Source organism: Lissotriton helveticus, chromosome 1_1 (genome assembly GCF_964261635.1).
Source record: "Lissotriton helveticus chromosome 1_1, aLisHel1.1, whole genome shotgun sequence".
In the NCBI taxonomy this organism is placed as follows: Eukaryota; Metazoa; Chordata; class Amphibia; order Caudata; family Salamandridae; genus Lissotriton; species Lissotriton helveticus.
In genome coordinates this window covers 741418995-741441148 of record NC_136057.1, presented here as the reverse complement: position 1 = coordinate 741441148, position 22154 = coordinate 741418995, and the positions used below count along the sequence as shown (strand labels likewise).

The window sequence follows — 22154 nt, the reverse complement described above, 5'->3', positions numbered from 1 at the left end:
ACAGTTTAGAAAAATAAAGGTATTTAATCTAAAGTACACAAGACCAAAATGACAAAAATTCAACATACACAGTTCAAGAATATGGTTTCAAATGAGTTCTTAAGGTTGCGTTAAAATAATCCACAATTGCGTCACGTTTTAGCCAACAGTACCTCTAGATGCGACAAAAGTTCCAAGTGAAAGCTGTAGCGTTGAAGCAAGCGATGAGTCACTCCTGAAACAATGGGGAGGCGAAGTGACAACCCCGCTGGACGTAGCAGGCGTGTTGCGGTGACTCAGGTCTGTTTGGGGAGGGATGCAATACCTTGCGTGGATTCCGGTGCGCAGGTTTCGGTGGCTCGCAAAAGGTGCGATGCGACAATCTTCGGGGCGGCGACGATGCATGGCTCAGCGGCGACCTTCTCCTCTCACGGCCCTCAATGTGATGACTCTGCGACGACTCTCGCATCGACGTGATGCGGTCCGCAAGCAAGCGGTACGACGATCTCACCCAGTGACGACAGGCTCTGCGACGATACTCGCAGCGATGGTAATCTTCCCGCACTGGACTGGTGTGTCCCTGTAAACGAAGGATGCGACGACTCTGGCAGCGGTAACAGGCGCTGCGACGATCTCGGCATTCGTAGCGGCGGGAATTTCCTCGCACTGACAGGGATGCACTCCGAAGCAAGCGATGCGTTAAAACTTGCAGAAAGTCTTTACAATCTTGGTTTCCAGCTTCCCAATACAGGTACAGCTTCCAGAGGCACCACAACTGGCCCAATCACTCTAGGAAGGACAGAACTCTCTCAGCAGAGTTCAGGGAAGCTGGGGGTGAAGTCCTTGTGTTCCTGGGACTTCTTAACAGGGAGCCAGCTCTTCTTCAGGCCCTTGGAGATTCCTTCAAGCAAGGGGACACAGCACAAAGCAAAGTCCCTCCCCTCTCCTTGGCAGCAAAGCAACGGCAGGTCAGTCCAGCAAAGCAACAGCAGGACAGTCTTCCTTCTTCAGTCTTCCAGCTTTCTCCTTGGCAGAGGTTCCTTGTTGATTCCAGGATGATCTCATTTTCTGTAGTCAGGGGTCCTGTACTTATACCCTTAAAAGTCTTTGTTCCCTTTGTGCAGGAGGGATCTGAGCCCTGTCTGAACCAGTTCTTGGTGTTCCTTGAGCACTTTGTTTTCCTGGCCTCTCCTTTCCTTTCAGAGAGAGGGGCAAGGTTGTCAGCTGCCCAGCAGGAGGTGGAGCCAGCATTGTGGAAGGCAGGCACAACCCTATTCAGGCCCAGATGCTACCCCCTCCCACCACCCTAGATGCAGATGGAGCTATTCAGCCCAGGGATGGCCCACTCAGCCTCTGGGAGCCACTCAGCCCCTGCCACTCACAAACCAGACAGTCAATTCACAGACAGGCCAAGGCACACAGAAAAGTCAGACAAGAGAACAGCAACTTTCTAAAAGTGCTGTTCTCAAACACAGGATTTAAAAAACACCTTTCCTAAAAGATGTGTTATTAAATTCTGAGTTCAGGGATACCAGACTTTTATGTCCTACCTTGCTCCTACGGGAAGATATGCTGGTAGCCACTGTAGCCAGCATTCCCCATGATAGCCTATGGGCAAGGTAGCCTTATAATAGTGAAACACGAAAATGGCTGTCATTCACTACTAGAGCATGTCACCTGCACTAGTGCATGCTCTACCTCTCACATACACTGCACCCTGCCCAACAGGGTACCTTGGGCCTTCCACAGGGGTGACCAATGTGCACAGAAAGGGAAGGGTTAGGCCTGGTCAGTGGGGACACTGACCAGGAAGACATGGCAGTTCAGAGACTGCACACAGGCACTGCAGTGGCAGGCCTGAGACACCATTTTAGGGCAACTCATGTGGGTGGCACAATCAGTGCTGCAAGTCCACTAGTAGCATTTGTATCAATTCTTGGTGATACAAACATGCCAATCATGAATAACCAATTACAATAACAATTTACACAGGGAGCACTTGCACTTTGACACTGATCAGCAGTGGCAAAGTGCCCAAAGCATCTAAACCAGCAAAAACTAAATCCAGCACCGCGTCAGAAATACGGGAGACAGAGGCAAAAAGACAGGGGAAACTATGCCACAGATGCCAGGTCTAACAAACATAATCTCTATTTCCATTGAAATTTACCATAAATTACCAGTCGTTCTTATTTTTAATGTCAGGACGTTGATTCAAGACTGAATTTCTACCGGCTAAAGAGAGATTATAATTCTAGGCCAAATCTCTGCTTAAACCATAATTAACCTTAGCAAAAATACCATCATCAATAAAGTGGAGACCTACCGACTCTGTCCTAAGAATAGAAACTAATTAGACCTCTGCTCTTTACATTTCATTTGGTCTTGACTAAAGGCAGATTTACTCTTTCCAGTATAATACATATATAGTGAGTGTGCGTTGGGTCAGCTCCTTGCTCATGACTGGGTGGCTTTATTGTTGTTTTGCCTAGAAGCAGTCAGGTCTCATAGAGTTTTGATTCGTTCAAATATCCTTCTACTGCTGATATCAGTCTGTGCACTGCAGTGTTTGCGAGGCATTACTTTGTCTGCCTTTCTCTCTCCTGCCCTTTCCCAATCATTTTAAAACCAATGCCTCTAATTTTTCATGGCTGCTCTCCTCCCCTATTCCCTATCAAGCATTCACTTACTCCCCCTCAGCCCGCACCATATTTTGACTACAACCAGCTATCGGAGGGAGGCCTTTTTCCCCACTTCAAGATGGCCACCCATGTGCGTGCGCCACCAGTATCAATGAATGATTTTGTTTTATTTCTGACAACTACCATTCAAAGATGGCAATCTCCGAAATGCACTAATCAACTCTTGCCATCTTAGAATGAGATTCATTAAAATAAACCAAAGTGCTTTAAAAAATGGCCACTGTGGATGAACAGGCAACCACAACAACCATCTTTAAATAGCATTTGTGAAATCTTAATAATACATATTCAAAGATAGTTGTCAAGCATATGCATGCATCGGCGAAGGCCATGTTTTAATGCACTTTGTATTGTTTTAAAACATGTTTCAAAATGACTGCTGCAGATACATGCACATTTGCAGAATCTGTCAAAAGCTCAAAAAAATAAGCATTGGTAAAGCCACTAGGTTTCACAGCCAAGACCTATTGGCTTTGTCACTGCTCGTTTTTATATTACTCTTACTAACTCTAGGACTAACACTTGTGTTAATCTTCTAGTTGTCTATTTATGGCAGGGTGAATTTAGTAAAGATGACAGTCCTCCCCAAACTAACCTATTTGTTTAATACTATTCCCCTTACTTTCCCACAGAAAACTATCAATAAAATCCAGGGCAAGATTGGAAGCTTTATATGGGGACACAACAGTGCTAGAATGTCATGGAAAAAACTTAGAAGGAAGCTTTTAAAAGGCGGCTTGGCTTTACCAGATATTAATTGGTATTTATTGGCATTTCAGTTTAAAGGCATTAGGATGCTCCTCACAACACCGGCTGAATATAAGTGGGGTTATCTTTTGAGGGAAATGGCCACGGCAGAGGGAGACAATGGGCAAGGCCGATTTTTGTTTAAATTTGGGGCGCCAGATCATTTAAACGAGTACGCCTGAAGGTTTTGATAACCGCCTTGTCAACATGGTATAAATTGAGGCGTATCTGGGGTCTAGGGTATTTCTCTAATCTAGCCCCGATATGGGACTCTCCGGGGACTCCGGAGTGCTTGAAAGACAGCTTAGCGGTTCCACTAAAGGGGGCAGGACTACAGATATGGTCGGATCTGGTAGATTCGGATGGATTACTCCCCTGGGAATACTTATCAGCCAAGATTGGTCCTACATTTTCAAGATTTAAATATATCCAATTAAGATCATGGTATGAAGCAGAAGAGGGTGAGATTAAAGGGAACTGGGATCTGGAACAGTGTTTTTTAGATCCGCATCCAAGAAAAAAGAAATTGCTTATTGGTATGCAAAGCTGCTCGAAGCGGAAGACAGAGAGATCCCCCCTCAATCCGCTGTGTGGAATTCCCTCCCCCAGGCCTGTCCAGCAGAAGAAAGATTTGAATCCTCTCTTAAAATCTTATGCAAATATATTAAGCCAGCGAGATTAAAAAGGAATCCTTTTTTTGTGTTGAATAGGCTTTATTTTACTCCTGCTAAGATTGCAAAGTTCGCTCCAAGTCCGACGCCCAAATGCCCCAGATGTAACACCGACAAGGCTGACGATCTTCATATGTTCTTTAACTGCCTAGAGCTAACTGTATTTTGGGAGAAGGTAAGGAAATATTGACTGCAATTTTCAGTATAGAGGTGGAACTGGACATTAACTTGATAATTTTTGGTAAAAACGACTCCACAGCTGAGATGCTCTCCCAGTCGGAAAAAGGCCTATTACTGTATCTGATAATTATGGCCAGGAGGGAAATATGTCTAAGGTGGAAAGACCCGACCCCCCCCCAATAGGGAAAGCTGGGTTAAAGCCGTATTAAACATCGCCCAAAGGGGTCAGGGGGACCTGTCAGAGAGTCAGCCCAATATATGGTCCCCCCTTCTGGACTGGGGTCGACAGTTACATCTGATAAACTTTTAGAATAAAGGTGGCGGCTTCCCGGTCCAATGATTACACCTGACCTCAACCACAAGAGGTTGCCCGGGGGGCTCGGATCTATGCAGTGAGTCGAAGGGCGCCCAGTTGGATCATAGACGGCTTGTTAAATCTGCGAAGATCTAAGGTGAGATGAGGATAAAAAAAAAAAAAAAAAAATCTTCTAGTTGTACTTCTGTCTCGCTACTTTATTTCTTGCTATTTCAGTTCCTCATGGTGGTTTCTCCAGTAAGCGTCGTAGAAAGCACTGTTGACGCAGCAGATGTCACATCCAATCAAATCAATGAACTAAATCTGAATTCTACCTGTTTCATAAAATATGAAGAAGAGGCAACATTAGCATTATCAAGTCAGTCTCTCCTTAATGGAGTCATCCGGTGTAGAGAAAAAAACACAGTTCTTTACGAAGTTCAGCATTCCTAAAAATCACCAACAACCAACAGCAAGTATTGTATTTTGAGAAGTATTTTGACTTCCTTGACCAGATCTCTCCTTGAACTTGATGTTTCTTGTACAACCATTCCACCTACTGTTTACCATCAATGACAAATGTTAGTGTAAAGTAATCCCATTCCAAATCTGTAGTCTGTTTAATTTTCAAACAATAAGAGGAAAAATACACCGAGATGACCTCATAATAATGGAGACCGTGTCGTACATGGGATTTCTGCTAATGGGGAAATGGTTAACAATTTACAAATGAAAAATGCTTGAAGTGAATGATGACGGCCAACCATTCATTTGAGGAAATGAATTCTATTACCGTTCTGCCAAGCGCTGAACAGTTTATTTACACCAAGCTGGCTGTTTAAGAATCCAATATTTCAAATCTTTGTTGTTTTTATTTCCTTTAATAAATATGAATGATGATATTGCCTGTGGGAACAGAACACCTTATAGTCTTCGCAAACGTTAAAATATTGAAGTGTTCTGCCTTCTGACACATAAACATTTGCACTCTTGTTGCTGCTTTCAGCTCGCTCTTCAAGTGTTCTTGTCATTTGGAATAATGCAGTAATTAAAAAGTAAATCCTAAAGTAGTGGGTTGGTGATTAGAAAAACGCAATTTAAATATGAAGGCAGATTAAATTCTGTGGTGATGACCTTAGGTCACCTCCCATCCTTAAATGAGACTTTAAGAAGACCAAGGTCCTCATTATATATTCATCGAGCCCAATAAAATCTGACTCCATGAGGGTAGTAATTTATCAGGTGCGATAAATAGTACTTATTCAAACTTTTTGGCGAATAGCAGGGTACAGTCTGCTGAAATTTACCTAAGGGAAAATCTGGGGTTGCCCTGAATTTTTTTATTGTAACGGACAACTCGTAATGTGGGGTTAAGCCTGATTTACCACCCATGAAACCTGACGTGAAACTAACTGTAATCGCCTTTGGCGAAAAGATATTAAATACATTGGATGGAAATAACCAATTATTAGTGATACATACACCCATATTGCTTGAATCAGAAGAATATCACTTCTGTAATTCGAGAAATTGTACGTGAATGGAAGTTAAATATGCAATTGTAGAAATGCGCAATTTAATTGGCGTAACGTGGTGTGTAAAAGAGATAGCAAGACAATGTACATTCACAATAAGCATCATGGGAGCCTGCATTTAAAATGTCATCCTCAAGTCAATACTGTGGAAACATAAATCTGAGGGCACGTTGAGGGTAAGCACTTTTAGTACTTGATCATGGTAATTCAATCATAGTTCTTGCTCTAAAATATATTTCACTATAATCAATCTCACTTCAGTGATTTCATTTCAAAGTGGCGCTATTATAAACAGCAGTCATCTTGCTCCCAGAGGTGTGAAGACACTGTGCCTTATGTACAACAGAAAAATACCACCATTTATATAAATAGGTGTAATCTAAAGTGAAAAAAACATGCTTCATAAAGCATTAAGACCTAATTGACTTTTTTGAAAGTGGAGAAAACATTAAGGTGTATTGTTTCATAAAAATATTTGTCTTCATTTGAAATTTCTCCAATTTAAAAAAAAAATGACTTTACTTTTTCTGTTACTTGCCACTTTTAGCAAAATGCCAGCTGTTTGAAAATGTGTCACTTTGAAACTGAAGAAAATTAAAATGAAGGGTTAACTTAATTATTAAGTTAACCCTTCATTAAAATTTTCAATCATATAAAAGTATTCAGAAACATTATTTAATTCTCAAGTTGACAACTTGTTTGAAGAGTTAAATACCTCAGTGCTTCAGTTCTTCACCTCTGTGCCACACACTGGGTCATAAAGAAGAGTCTAGCACTGCTCGTTATCAAGCCCTGTAACGTGCAGCCTGAAGATAATAATGTAAAATAACACATCCTTCCCTTATCATCAAAAGGAAAATTAAACACTTATTTATTGACCCAGAGCTTATTTAAAAATGAACTCAAGGCTACGAGCTACACTCCAGGTGCCTGCGAGGTACTGGTAGCTCACGATCGGCTTGTTTGAAACATCCGGTTATAGAGATACCTGAGGCAGAATTGTGTTACAGCGAACTTTCTTTATTGCACTCTAGAAATCCTTATTCAACTTCCAATTTGGGGAACCATTGTGCTCAGCACACATGACTCAACTCTTACATAGATAACAGATCATCTGGCACTTTGTCAAACAAATTGAGCTCCGAGTGAGAATGGTAATAAAGACGAGCATCACCCTTGCTTCAACAGAACGAGCCTGTACAAGGAATGTACAGTTACAATGACACAAAGGAATTTACATATAAATAAATTACATAAATACCCTGTCATCCATGAGCTTCTTGATGGCCCGAACAAAGAGTGAGTTTTGACCTCCATGCATGGCATCCAGTCCTTAGTGTCTGTCTTATCTCTCGGACTCCCATACCGCAGATCTCAGTACAGACAGTAACAGATAAGATTGGACACTAACATACATCTAAACTCTATTCAGTGAACCGGCTTGCAGGAGGCAAAGACCCAATCTATTGTGAATTTACAAAGTTAAAACCGAAGTGCAAAATTGTCTTCCTCCCACTGGTTCTTTAACCCCTTCTGTGCACTTCCTCCCCAGTGCTGCGAACGGCCAACAGCCGACGCAGCCCCGCCCACTTATTAGAACGCCCGCACCGCGGCGGAATTGCCACCGCGGTTAAGTTTCAAAACCTAAAGAATGAAATGTATTATGATGGAATACCAAATGTTGTATTAGGACCTTGTGAATTTCCTTAAATAGTTTTTCTTTTTTTCAGAAATGTGGTGAATAATAAATAGAATATCATCCAAAAATGAACGTATATCTCACTAGCAGAATCAAAACTCATCTGGCCGTTTTGAGAAAGACATATTTTTATATTTAGACCATATGCTGTTGCTCTACTGGTAAATAAAGTACTTAATACCAACAAGGATAGTGAAGAAGCAGGTGAATTGGCCCTGGACAAACACAAGGAGTATACTCTCAAATGGTGGATCCCTCAGATGTAACTAGATCTCTTCTTGTTAATTGTAAGACAGCAATTGAAACCTGTCTGTCCGAGATAGTACCTGCAGAGAGTATAGTTGCATCTTATGCGGAAATATCACAAGCCCTTAAGAATCTCTTAGTGTTGCAGTATCGAAAGAAAAACAAGGATTCGGGCTGGTTTGATTCAAGATGAACCAAAGCTTACCGTAATTTAAAATTAGAATTACATAGGCAGCCTAGAATAGTGGAAAACATCAGACTTGCAAGGATGGAATATCGACAGACTCTAAGGGAAAGGAAGAACACCTTAAGAAACGAAGCATGGGAAGCCCTACATTCAGCGGCAGTCCTGAAGGATAGTGCAGCTTTTTGGAGGGCGGTGAAGTTACCATTCCTAACCACAATAGAAGGTCCAGCAATAGCTATCGCTATTACAGAGGAGGAGTAGATAACCCACTTTGTGCAGGTATACAATGGCACTGATGCTACCCATATTCTACCTGTTGAAGAATTAGAGAATAACCACCCAAAATTGAATTTAAATTTCACTTTAGATTAAGTTATTAGAGCATTGCACGGGAGTAAGTCTGGCAAAGCACCTGGCCCGGATGGCATCCCAATAGATTTGTTTAAGTTAAATGTCACACTATGGGGGCCCAATATAAAGCAGGTTTTAAATGCAAGCTGTCAAACTAAATTGCCAGAAACCTGGGGTATGTCACTAATAGTACCGATCTTTAAAAAGGGAGATCGTCAGAATCCGGGCTGCTATAGACCGATCTCCCTATTAGATTCAGTGGTGAAAGTGGCGGGGGGAGGGATTTTAGAACGTTTGCAGGAATGGTCAGAAGAAAATTAAATTTTAACTGACCTACAATATGGTTTTCAAAAGGGGCTTGATGCCATAGAACAGTGTTTAAACTTATCCCTACTCATAGGAAAATATACGAAGGCTAAAAATAGTAGATTATACATGGTCTTTGTTGACCTAACTGCTGCCTTCGATTCAGTGAGACATGTAAGATTATGGAAAATCCTTGAGGACTTGAAAGTGGATCCCCAAATTATCCTCTTTTTAAGAAATCTCTATAACAGTGCAAAGGCTAGTGAGCGATATGGAATAGGAGGGGAACATACAGCTAACTTTCCCGTCAGAAGGGGGGTGAGGCAGGGCTGCGTGCTCGCCCCCTTTTTGTTTGATTTGTATACAAATGGACTAGGGGAAGCATTAACAGAAACTAGACATGATTTTGCCCATGTTGCCGGTCGGCCCATCCCTGTACTTCTTTATGCAGACGACGCAGTTATGTTGGCGAGAACTCAAGTTTCCCTCCAAAAGGTCCTAAATAGATTCTTTGTTTTTATGAAGGATCTAGGCCCTAGTATCAACATCTCCAAAACATATGTAATGAGATTTGGACCCAAGCAAGTGAAAGATATCTTCGTAGAGGGGCAGAAATTAAATAATTATATTCAACTAAGAGTTTCTCGTACTTGGGCGTTTTGTTTAATCAAAACGAATTGTGGGCCCAAAACATAACTGCTAAAAAACGGACTCTTATCCGGACCTCGAATGCCCTCATGGGGTTCTCTAAGAAATTGGGCCGGAAACCTCCCTCGGAGCTGATCCAAATTTATAAAGCGAGATGCATCAGCTCCACATTGTATGGAGCAGGGGTCTGGGGTCTAATAAATACAACACAGTTGCAGCAAGTGGAGAATTCTTTTTTAAGATTAATTTTGTCTGTTCCCCTAAGTACGTCAGCTTTTATCTGCCACGAAGAGTTGGGACTTTCTTTTTTATCCAATATAATTAAGATAGAACCAATACGATTGTGGCATAGTGTCTGGGTAAGGGAGCAAACACAGTTAAATAGGGATATCATCGCTGATTGCCTCCTACTTGATGGAGTGCAAAAAATACCATGGGTTAGATACGTGCGAGACTCTATGAATGATCTGGACCACGCATAGTATTTACAATCCCCAGCTCCATGCAGAAAATTTCGCGGGTAGCATTAAAAAGGAAGGGGCTAGGTATGCTAGAAGAAGCCAGATTGTCTAACGAACTCATTAAACCTACTGTTAACCAGCATCAAATTATTGTAACTTCTTTTGGAATGGAGCCTTATTTGTCATACGTTCCTGCTACATTTGATAGAATGCTACTGATTAGATGCATGTTAAATATATTTCATAGAATGGTTTAGTGGCCCAAATTGAACGATTGGTCTAGACATCTCGAGCCGTGCCCATGTGATTACTATTCATGCCAATCCACAATCATACTGTTTTCTTCTGCAAATTTTAATCAGAACTGAGGAAAGTGTGGCTGGTCCCGCTTGTAAAAGCCTATGGAATGAGACAATGTCGCCCAGCTTTTTTTAAATTACAACAATTAGAAAATGATCATTCAGTTTGGAGACTTGCCATGTTCTTAAAGATAGTATTTTATCTAAGGAAAAGACTAATACTGTTGAATTATACATTTTTAATAGAATGACCTCTTTTAAATCTCTATGGCTTAACCTTGTTCGTTTTTGTTGATAACGTTGTTTGCACAGTACGAAACCTGCCACTCTGTAAAAATGTTATAAAACTGATTGTAATACAATACTGACTTTAATCTGTGCTTTTATGATTGTAATTTTGTAACAATCGAATAAAGCTTTATGATGCTGATACTGATACTGACCATATGCTAAACACTTTTGAATACTGGTTAATGTCTTGAAACAGTGACACTGACCATTAACATGTTTTAATAATATTTTAGCAACAAAGCACAAAAAATTCGAAATTGAAGAAATTTGTGATGAAATTGACAGAGGTTGTAAAATGGATGCAAATATATGGATTATTTCTACTTTCCTTATACTTTACTATGCATAGATCTCCATCCCTGGGAAATTATAGGAAAAAATAAAAATGTTCATTGAACTCAAAAATAAATATAAAAATTATTTTTATATTAAATATTATTATAAATTCATTGTATATACTTATTTTAAATACAAAATAAAACATCAAAGCAATATTAACTTAATTTTTAAATAAATCTTTAATTAATAGAAATATAATAATTACATTAACATTCTTTTTCTGTATATTAAATAAAAAATTAACCACATAGAGAAAAAAATGCATTAACATTAATTAGAAGGAATGTATTTGATTAATTAAAATGAATTTGGTTATTTTTTACAAACATTATTGTAGCATTAATTTCTGTCTTCAACATAAGAGTATTACATTATTTTATAATAAAAAATATGCACTATTTTAATATTCGTTACTTCTAAATTATATTTTTTAATATTTTTAACTCTTTTGAATGATTTATTTTCATTTTCCTATGGAGTTTTATTTTAATTCCCTACATCCATTATTTTCATAGGGATGCTGATGCAGGACAAGTGGTTGGCCACGTGCAGTGCTGGACTTAATTCAGTTTTTTTTTTGTAGTGACTTACACTCAGATTTTGTGAATAACCAAAAGTAGTAAACTGACTCAAAAGTGTAAATTACTCAAAAAATGAGTTACCTTATTGATAAAAACCACTTGGAACTAAGTTTACTACTGTTTCTGAATTTACAAACTAATTGTGGAGCTTTACTAATCTGCATTCCCTATACTTATGTATGCATAGATCTCCACACCTAGAAACGCTGTGGTCGGGGGAAGAACGTCACACAAATTAGTATACGGAGTGCAGAATCATAAAACTCTGCATGTTGTTGTGAATTGCATTTCATAGTACATGTTGTAGTTCTACCAACTGTACTACAAAGTGCAGTTTGTGAATCAGGCCCTGTGTGTCTGCAAATATTGGAAATTATATATGTTGGCTACATAAGGTAAAAGTAGCTGAGTAATTTTTCTTTAAAGTACCCGTCCAGTATGTCTTCTCATGTCTAAGATGAATATATATTCAGATATATTACCTACTGGCGGTCGCCAGTAGGTATATATAGTTAGGATTTTTTCTCTATGGGTTTTTTGAAAATTCTATGTCTAATAACTTTGGCGTTTGTGGACGGAATTGGCTGACATTTTCAGGAAAATGGCACATTTTGTTTCTGAGCAGCCCCTGAAAATTGGGGGGGGGTTCGTCCAGGGGGGGTCGAGAAAAAAGGGGGGTCCCAAAACGTGTTTTTAACATTGAGTTTTCCATAGGGCGGTTGGCCTCACTTTTAGCCCGAACGGCTGAATGGATTTGCACGAAACTTGGCAAAATTGTAGAGACTGGTAGCCCGATGTGCCTTTTGTAGGTCTCAATATATGTGCTCCAGTGGATTTTGAGAAATTAACGTTTAAAAAAAGATATATATCTGTAACAGCGGACCGGGCAGCGCTCCGGTTCGCGTACTTTTCGCGTTACGGAGCTTTGTGAAGCGAAGCTGATTGGTTCTCCGGCGTCTGTAAACATTCCAAACAGTCCGTAGCGGCCGCCATCTTGTCTCTCGGTAGGATCGAGAGACAAGCGGAGGCCAAACCGAAGGGGCAAATGACCATAAGGGGGCATAGTAGATCCTCCCTGACCGTTTAGGTTTGATGTGGAGGTTTTAAAAGGGCCCCGCGGGGCAAAAAAAAAAAGAAAATAATAATAATCCAACAGCTGAATGGATTTGCACGAAACTTGGCAAAATTGTAGGGACTGGTAGCCCGATGTGCCTTTGCTAGATCTCAATATATGTGCTCAAGTGGATTTTGAGAAATTAACGTTCAAAAAAAGATATATATCTGTAACAGCGCACCGCTTCGCGTACTTTTCGCGTTACGGAGCTTTGCGAAGCGAAGCTGATTGGCTCTCCGGTGTCTGTAAACATTCCAAACAGTCCGTAGCGGCCGCCATTTTGTCTCTCGGTAGGATCGAGAGACAAGAGGAGGCCAAAGCGAAGGGGCAAATGACCATAAGGGGGCATAGTAGATCCTCGCTGACCCCCTAGGTTTGATGTGGAGGTTTTAAAAGGGCCCCGCGGGGCAAAAAAAAAAAATAATAATAATAATCGAACGGCTGAATGGATTTGCACGAAACTTGGTAAAATATTAGGGACTGGTAGCCCGATGTGCCTTTGCTAGGTCTCAATATATGTGCTTCAGTGCATTTTGAGAAATTAACGTTCAAAAACAAGATATATATCTGTAACAGCGCTCCGCTTCGCGGAGATAAAATTATATCTGTATTACCTAGCTGTTGCTAACACCAGTTAGCGACGGCTAGTAGGAGATAGCGACCATCTTGGGCCCCACTTTGCATGTGAGTGATATTTATCACTAATGACATGCAAAGTGGGCATGCCAAGATGTTAGCGACTGGAAACAGTCGCTAACATCGCTATCTCCTATTATCAACTTTTGGAAATATTCGAGATAAGCGCGAATATCTCCAAAAAGTAACAGCTGCCCTGAGCAGTGCTTAGCCATGTTATCCAATGGGAGGTGGATAACATGGCTAAGAGCATTAGCTCGGTAATGCATGAATATCGCTGAGTTTTCAGCGATATTAATGCATTGCGGTCGTTTTTTATCGTATTTGCGATAAACCTTGATAATAGCAAGGTTTATCTGCGATAATTTCTGACGGTAAAAAAATCGTTGCTAAGCATCGTTAGGGATAAATATCGCTTAACTTTGGTAATATGCCCCAACGTCTGTTAACGTTCGATTAGAAGGAAATCAGGAAGTGTTGAAAAACATTGTCTGCGCCATCTTGTCTTTTTTCAAATGCCACACTTTTGTCGTGCACGGCAGCCATTTTAGATGCCTTGACCAGACCCACTTTGTGCACGCTGTCGATCCTTAGCATGGCTCCCCACCCTCGCAAGCATCTCCCCCAGGCAGTGGTCACCCCCGCTCTCTGTCTTATGCATGGGTAATAAACCTCCCCCCATCTGCGCTGCTCTTCCCTGAGAATCACACCCTGTGCCTGCCCGACACCTCCCTTTCGCCCTATTCACTACCGCACCCTCTGACACTCCTTTTCCTCTGTGTCCGATTGTCCAGGCTGGTCCTAGGGTATCAGCTAGCCCTGCAGATGTAGTTTATGGCCACAGCTGTAAAGAATCACCCCTCTTCAAAGGAGTTATAGTAGATCAAGGCCCACACTCGATGAGATCCGTCACAGCAGAAGCGTTGCTATTATCTGAAAACCATCCTGTATTGTGATTGGGGAGGGGACCGAGCCTGAAGCGGAAGATTCCAGGGATGACTCTTTGTACATCAAAGTTTTTACAATTATGTGTCACATTAAAAATATATAGCACTCCGACAAAGTAGTAAGATTATAAAACTTTAATAATTTATAAATATATACAAGAAAACAAAAATAGTAATAACATATAAACATTTTTAGGGAAAAACAACGAAGTAGCGGTCGGCTGTGCGAATAGTCCCAACGCAGCACAACGTCCAGATTTCCGGCGTGGGGCGTCGCGGGGGGTGGGTCATCAGTAGCAAACTGTTGTGCGAATAGTTCCAAGGCAGCAGAACGCGCTGAAATCTAGATGACACGAAAGTGATGTCTAGTAAGTTGCCACCCAGCAAATAACGGCGTGGGGCGGCGCGGGGGGTGGGTCATCAGTAGCAAACTGTTGTGCGAATAGTTCCAAGGCAGCAGAACGATGGCACCAAGGTGATGTCCAGTAAGTTGCCGCACTGGTTTTGGTATCCTACAATGCTGCTCCGAATAACGGCGTGGGGCGCCCCGGGGGAGGCGGCGTGAACGGGCCTCTCCAGGTGGAGTGTCATCTGTTGTAGTGGGGCGCCCCTTTACCGTTTCAGTTGCCATTCCGTCCGTTTTTGGTCCACTGTGTCAAAAGCCGCAATTCAGCTGAGTTGCGCCCACTCTTGCGGTGCAGCGATAGGCGGCTGTCACAGGACTCTCAAAATGGCGGCAGGCTCTTTCCTTTTTGGGCCTGGTCCACTGAAATGGCCCTGGGACACCTTGGAAATCGGACGCTTGTCTGCTAGGTCTTGGACCCCATTCTCGAAAGCGTCCCCTCCGCCTTGAGAGTTCATCAAAAGTTTTGGGGGCCCGACTCCTGCAGGCTTCTGGTGGGGAGCGGCTGCCATGATTGCTCGCGGAATGACCACGACGGAGCTACGAGATGGTGGTGCTCTCATGCTGACGCCAGCTTCAGTCTGAAACATCCAGAAACAAGGTGGGGCTTTCATCGTTTGGGAAAAAAAAAAGTTTTCATCCAATGAAAAGTGTTGTTTTTAGGTCATATGATCAAGCCTTCCATCATTAGGAAACCAAAAGTAAAATGAACCAATGAAAAGTTTTATAAACAAGTCACATGACCTGTTATGCGGCATAGGGTATAAAATGCGGAGAAAATACGTTGGCACGTGAGGCGGCGTCAGTAGCAGACCGATGTGCGAATAGGCCGAAGGCAACACAACGCGCCAAGATCCGGATGGCACCGAGGTGGTGTCCAGCAAGTTGCAGCACTGGTGTGGCCATTCTACAATGCTGAAAGTCGGCGTGGGGCGCCCCGTTGGCCTGTGAGTTTGCGTCAGTAGCGGACCGATGTGCGAGTAGGCCGAAGGCAGCACAACGCGCCAAGATCCGGATGGCACCGAGGTGGTGTCTAGTAAGTTGCCGCACTGGTGTGGCCATCCTACAATGCTGAAAGTCGGCGTGGGGCGCCCCGTTGGCCTGTGAGATGGCGTCAGTAGCGGACCGATGTGTGAATGGGGCCGAAGGCAGCGCAACAATATTTTCGGAATAGAAGACACCACTAGGCGCTGAGATGCCAAGATCCGGATGGCACCGAGGTGGTGTGTAGCAAGTTGCCGCACTGGTGTGGCCATCCTACAATGCTGAAAGTCGGCGTGGGGCGCCCCGTTGGCCTGTGAGTTTGCGTCAGTAGCGGACCGATGTGCGAATAGGCCGAAGGCAGCACAACGCGCCAAGATCCGGATGGCACCGAGGTGGTGTCTAGTAAGTTGTCGCACTTCTGTGGCCATCCTACAATGTTGAAAGTCGGCGTGGGGCGCCCCGTTGGCCTGTGAGATGGCGTCAGTACCGGACCGATGTGCGAATGGGGCCAAAGGCAGCGCAACAATATTTTCTGATTTGAAGACACCACAAGGCGCTGAGATGCCAAGATCCGGATGGCACCGAGGTGGTGTCTAGCAAGTTGTGGCACTGGTGTGGCCATCGTACAATGGTAAAAGTCGGCGTGGGGCGCCCTGTTGGCCTGTGAGATGGTGTCAGTAGCGGACTGATGTGCGAATGGGGCCAAAGGCAGCGCAACAATATTTTCTGACTGACACCACAAGGCGCTGAGATGCCAAGATCCGGATGGCACCGAGGTGATGTCTAAGTTGCGGACTGATGTGCGAATGGGGCCAAAGGCAGCGTAACAATATTTTCTGTATGGAAGATACCACTAGGCGTTGAGATGCCAAGATTCGGATGGCACCGAGGTGATGTCTAGCAAGTTGCTGTACTGGTGTGGTCATCCTACAATGCTGAAACTCGGCGTGGTTCGCCCCATTAGCCTGTGAGATGGCGTCAGTAGCGGACCGATGTGCGAATGGGGCCAAAGGCAGCGCAACAATATTTTCTGACTGACACCACAAGGCGCTGAGATGCCAAGATCCGGATGGCACCGAGGTGATGTCTAAGTTGCGGACTGATGTGCGAATGGGGCCAAAGGCAGCGTAACAATATTTTCTGTATGGAAGATACCACTAGGCGTTGAGATGCCAAGATTCGGATGGCACCGAGGTGATGTCTAGCAAGTTGCTGTACTGGTGTGGTCATCCTACAATGCTGAAACTCGGCGGGGGTCGCCCCATTAGCCTGTGAGATGGCGTCAGTAGCGGACCGATGTGCGAATAGGCCGAAGGCAGCACAACGCGCCAAGATCCGGATGTCACCGTGGTGATTTCATAGTTGAGAGGCACTTCATCTGCAGTGGGGCGCCGAGATCCGGATGGCACCGAGGTGATGTCTAGCAAGTTGCTGTACTGGTGTGGTCATCCTACAATGCTGAAAGTCGGCGTGGGGCGCCCCATTAGCCTGTGAGATGGCGTCAGTAGCGGACTGATGTGCGAATGGGGCCAAAGGCAGCGCAACAATATTTTCTGAAGAGAAGACACCAAAAGGCGCTGACATTCCAAGATCCGGATGGCACCGAGGTGGTGTCTAGCAAGCTATGCAGTTGAGTTGTGTGCGCACTTGCGGCGAATAGGTCGAAGGCAGCATAACAATGTTTTCTGAATAGAAGACACCACAAGGCGTTGAGATTCGGTTACCACCGAGGTGATGTCTAGCAAGTTGTCGCACTGGTGTGGCCATCCTACAATACTGCTCCGAATAACGGCGTGGGGTGCCCGAAGGGGGGGGGGGAGGCGGCGTGAATGGGCCTTCCTAGGTGGAGGCTCGTCTGCTGTAGTGGGGCGCCCCTTTACCGTTTCAGTTGCCATTCAGCTGAGTTTCGGCTGCTCTTGATGCTACAGCGACAGGCGGCTGCAAGAGGACTCTCAAAATGGCGGCCTGTTCTTTGGATTTGGGCCTGGTCCACTAAAATGGCCCTGGGACACCTTAGAACTCGGACGCTCGATTTTATTTTCCTTTCCTGTACATGCAAAAAAAGGTAAATGCCCGGTACGTTACACGCTTCATCTGCCACGATGAACTCTCCAGAGGAACCGAAAAAAAATATAGTTGTGGTAACTATACCATGCATCGTCATATGGAGAGGTGGCACCAATTAATTATAGTGCTGCATAAAAGAGAGATTTGGAGGAGAACCCCTGACCTGCTAGTACATTCATCAAAGAAGTGGCACTGAGAGCTTCAGAGGCAAGGGAAACGGTCCCAAATATTTAGAAGAACTTTGGAAAGATTAAAATGACATGTTTAGATTGTGGCAAATTAATTTCATGTGGACAGATGAGTGTTACTCTAATAAATACAGCATATGAACATCATCATAGTCGATGGTTGGTAGAGACATTTTGACTATATCCTGGACCTGCCCGTCCTCGCCCAAAATGGCGCCGGAATAAATGGGACTCGTAACTCCTTGTTGTGTACTGGTTGCAGAACCTTGAAATCACGAGATACGTATGCAGTTTTGAAGCACATGGCGGGCGGGGACGAGAATTGATTGAATATTTCGACATCCCTATTGATATTAAGTTCTGATGTGTTATTGATTACTGTACTGTTGAAAGTTCGAATTAACGTCACCCATGGTACTTGCCCGCAAATGTATATCTAGATAATTTTATTGTAACTGGCCCTGTCGTATTTTAATTATAAAATGTACGTCCACCGATTCCGTAACTGTTAGACACCTTAGTTCTTGCAACCTAATGGCCCGCCCGTTACGTTCCTCTACAGTGTAAATGTCTATTCATCATATACGATTACAGTTTGCTCCGTGGCAGGCCCACGTGGTTATAGGCTCGTATTTGTATAATGAAATTTTCACAATAAAGGTTTTTAAAAGAAAACATGGTAGTAGTATATACATTGGTAAAGTTTTTAATAATAGTCACTGTTTTAGAATCATTAAAAGGCAAGTGAAATAAAGCAGACCAATTACATGAAGGGTAAAAGGTATAATACGAAGGAACGCAGTAAAGATAAATGGTCAAGGGCTGTTGTGTTTTCTATTCCTGCAACATAAAGTGATCGATAAGAATCTCATATTCAGGCGTATCGGCGACTAAGACAGCAGGTCGACCCTCTTTTGCTCAACGGCTCCGTCATGGGACGAAGAAACGCTCTTTTTCTCGAAAAAATAATTTATTTTACTTGCAGGACAGTTGTAAAATTTCCGGGAAAGTACATTAGCCTGGAACATTATAACATATATTTAAGAAGAAATAATGTTCGGAAGTAATGAAAAGCGTAATTTTTAGGTCATATGACCAAGCCTTTCATCATTACAATAAGAAAAGTAAAATGAACCAATGAAAAGTTTTATTAACAAGTCACATGACTTGTTATGCTTACGTTACGCGCTGCGCGCCCCGGATGACTTCCGGATGCGCTAACGCGGCGCGTCATATGACGCATTACGCGACAACGCAGGTCCAGAATATAGTCAAAATGTCTCCACCAACCAGCGGTCGGAACACAACCCCTTTCAGCAGGCTAAATAGTTCTGTTAAATGACAACAGAAGGGACAGGCAACAAGAACCATCAGTCAAAGAGGGGAGGGCTAGTTCTTCTCTACCGGGTTACATTGGGGCGCTACCGGAACTGATCGAATTGGTAGTCTACAGTGTTTCTGGATGTTTCAGACTGAAGCTGGGGTTAGCATGAGAGCAGCACCATTTCGTAGCTCCGTCGTGGCCATTCCGCAACCAATCATGGCAGCCGCTCTTTATCGTTATTTTGGGCGGGGTGGGTGGCGGAGCCGAGCTGTTTTGCAGCCATCATTGTGTGGAGTTCAGTTCATCTCACTAGTTTTGTATTTGTCATGAGGGGTTGTTCCTAATGTTTCTATTTTAGCGAGGTCAAAAAGAGATCCCATTAGTGGCCTACTGATTTTGCTCGATTCCTTTTCTTTTTTTTTACACGATTTTTCGTTATCTGCAAAGACTAAACAGAGTATTGCGACTCTGTGTTTGTTTGTAAATAGAGAATGAACCAAAGAGAACTAATTCTAAAACAGTAAATACTTGGATAACAATCAATCAAATGGAGAGAGAAGCAGGCACGACGGATTACAACGGGGGCAAAGGCCTGCGTTAACTACCTTTCACTATCTGCAAAGAGAGAGTACTCCTAATAGAAATGAGGGGGGGGGGGGCACCATTCAAAGCAGATCAGTGTGCATAAACACGAAAATGTTTTCACTTACCACGTACTTGACATTCGACAGCTTATGATATTTGCTATTAAAAAACCATTGAAATTCACTGAAAAAACCATAGGTTATAGACCATATATAGTTAGGAATTAGCATTTACAAAACCTTGAAAATTCACTGAAAAAACCATAGGTTATAGACCATATATAGTTAGGAATTAGCATTTAAAAAACCTTATTTTACTCACACAAAACCATTGAAATTCCATATATAGTTAGTTGCACTAACTATATATCGCGCACCCGCAATCCACTGCTGATCATGTCACATATTACATCATTCATGACATGGTCAGTGACATCACTGATGACATCACTGATGACATCTCAAATGACATCACTGATGACATCACTGATGACATCTCAAATGACATCACTGATGACATCACTGATGACATCTCAAATGACATCACTGATGACATCACTGATGACATCTCATTTGACATTACTGATCACATCACTGATGACATCATTCATGTGATAATACGATGAACCTCTTCAGACTCTAATATAACCTTAGATACACTCAGTGTAAACAGACACTCATAGACTGTCACTCATCCATGGAGTTACTCAGACACTTAGTCAGTCATGCAAAGAATCAATCACACCTCCATTTCCTCAACTATACAGTTATACACACCTTACTCATTCAAACATATACTAACACATATTTACTCTCTTATACAATCCCGGATACAAGTTCACAATGATCCATACAGCCACTCACACATTCACTGGCTCTTATGCACAGTTATTTATATATGTCAACTCTCACATGTACTGTGTTTTACATATGTACTTACTTTGACATGTAGCACTGAGATATCCATTCACTCACCAATACACTCATGCACACAGTCAACCGCCCATACAGCTGTTTCCACGTGCACTTTTGAACCCATACATCTAGTGAATGAACTGCTCACACATCTATGCACAGAGTCATACACCTCCCAGCCACCCACACACACACTCAGTCTCCCATACAAATACTTGGGCAACCAATCAATAACCCATATAGTTACTCATATAGCTACTGATCAACACATGCAGCAGTTTACAGAACAACAGACATAATGATGCACAAATTAAGACAGTTTAGTCACTAACCCATGCACTCAGTGAGACACATTTAATCACTCCCTCATACAGTCAGTCATGCACCTACTAAATCCTTCATCCAGACACTTATACATCCACTCATTCTTCAATATGTAAGACATATTTTAACTTTACAGAAACATACAGTCTCTGGATGTTGTCATCAGTGATGTCATCAGTGATGTCATTTGAGATGTCATCAGTGATGTCATCAGTGATGTCACTGACCATGTCATGAATGATGTAATATGTGACATGATCTGCAGTGGATTGCGGGTGCGCGATATATAGTTAGTGCAACTAACTATATATGGAATTTCAATGGTTTTGTGTGAGTAAAATAAGGTTTTTTAAATGCTAATTCCTAACTATATATGGTCTATAACCTATGGTTTTTTCAGTGAATTTTCAAGGTTTTGTAAATGCTAATTCCTAACTATATATGGTCTATAACCTATGGTTTTTTCAGTGAATATATATATAGATATTCAGTACACTGTCCACTTAAATGCTGAATTTTCTGGTCCACAAGACACTCGGTGAGAGAGGATAAACATATTTTATGTACAGAACTTCGAGTCAAATGACTTTAAAAGATTCATTTGTCAAGCGTTGTATATATTTTTCCTGCAAATATATGGGATTGACTGGTGCTAAGCATGTTTAAGCTTAGATCAACAAGTTTGTCATCTACTATGAACCGTCTAAAATTCTTCCATTTATCGGCAATAATAGGCCGCCTTGTCATCATGAGGTAAACGACGGCCTACATAATTCCGAGGCTCAGCAGGCCTGGCTGCACAGGGTGTGGTGTTTACTCAGCCACAAGTGGTGTGGTGGGTCGATTCTGGTGGCAGCTGGGTCAATAATACCGTGGCGCAACGCGGTGCGAGCAGCACTAACATTTGCAGCCTACCAAAACCTCATAAACTGCAGCCACCGCACTGGTGCCACTGTGGGTGGCTACAGGAAGTCCCATCTGTGCTTTAAAAAACTCCTACTGACCTCACCCCAAGTCTCTCATTGGGCACTTACTCTTAAGTTAGTCATCACTAATGTATCAAACATGCCCCTCGGCCGGCAGTGAATTCTAGATTAATGTTACAATGTTAATTTGAAGAAGTAGCAATGAGAGCTGCAGACTCTGAGCCA

The 22154-nt window shown here is 42.6% G+C and overlaps 1 protein-coding gene across 5 annotated transcripts in view; it reads right to left on the bottom strand.

Annotated features, from left to right (window-relative positions):
• The window catches only part of NELL2 (neural EGFL like 2), a 1115698-nt gene that overhangs the window by 209427 nt on the left and 884117 nt on the right, over positions 1-22154 (bottom strand). The gene's annotated exons all lie outside the window — the stretch shown is intronic.